The sequence below is a fragment of the Hemitrygon akajei genome, chromosome 5 (genome assembly GCF_048418815.1).
Source record: "Hemitrygon akajei chromosome 5, sHemAka1.3, whole genome shotgun sequence".
Lineage (NCBI taxonomy): Eukaryota > Metazoa > Chordata > Chondrichthyes > Myliobatiformes > Dasyatidae > Hemitrygon > Hemitrygon akajei.
The window spans coordinates 132,608,784-132,609,766 of record NC_133128.1 but is presented as its reverse complement, the minus strand read 5'-3'; positions in this window follow the sequence as shown (position 1 = coordinate 132,609,766).

Sequence of the window (983 nt, the reverse complement as noted above, 5' to 3'; positions counted from 1 at the left end):
GGAGCGGGTTTGTGTTTTGAAAAAATGTCAGTGATGTAAATTCTATGTAAGTATTGTGACAACAAAGATTCAGCTTCATATTTGTTTATCATGTGCACATTGAAACACAAAGCAAAGTGCATAATTCACGGTAACAACCAACACGACCTAGCTATGTGCTTGAGACTGCCCGCAGGTGTCGCACCGCAGTCCAACGCAAACGTAACACAGAACACAACAAAACCGAACACAACTAGCAAAAAGCAACATCAGCAAAACCAGGCCCCTTCCTCCTCCCCACTCAGACAGGCCTCCAGTCTCCAACCTCCTGCTTCCATGCTTCAACTTCCAGGCCGTCGGTCGACTTTTGGGCTCCAATCTTTGGTATCGACGGCTGGGCTCGTCAATAACAGGACCCTGAACACTAAGTGTGCCAGCTGACTGGCCCTTGTGCCTCCTGCTCACTGGCCTCCGAGTCTGGGGTGGAGGCCTGGACCGCGGTGGTTGTTTGTCACCCGACAACGTCACTGGTCCTTGCGCGCGGAGTGGAGGCCGTCAGTGCAAACGGCCTTCATTACCCATCCATGCGATTCTACACTGGGCTTTGCCACCATCCCCTCCACTGTGTGGCCATCCCCCCTGCAATCTGTAACTGTGTCCAAGCAGCCCAACCACACTGCTACAATACAGTCACTATAACTTACCTCCGTTTCTGTGGGCAGTGAGTGGAAGAAGAATTGTTGCTTCACGATGCGAGGAGAGCCTCAGGCACTGCCATCGTCACCCACACTTTTCAAGACCCTGTTTATGTTCATGAGTTAGTTGAAGTTCCTTGGGCCATCCATGCAACTATATCAGCAGCATTGGGAGGAGTGGGTTAACAAACTAAAGGTTTAGTAAAAAGAAAAGACACTTAATGGACAGTAAACAGAGATGAGCAGATGACCCTTTGTGCTTGACCTGCCATTCCTCAAGATTATGCTGATCTTCAGTCTCAACACCAT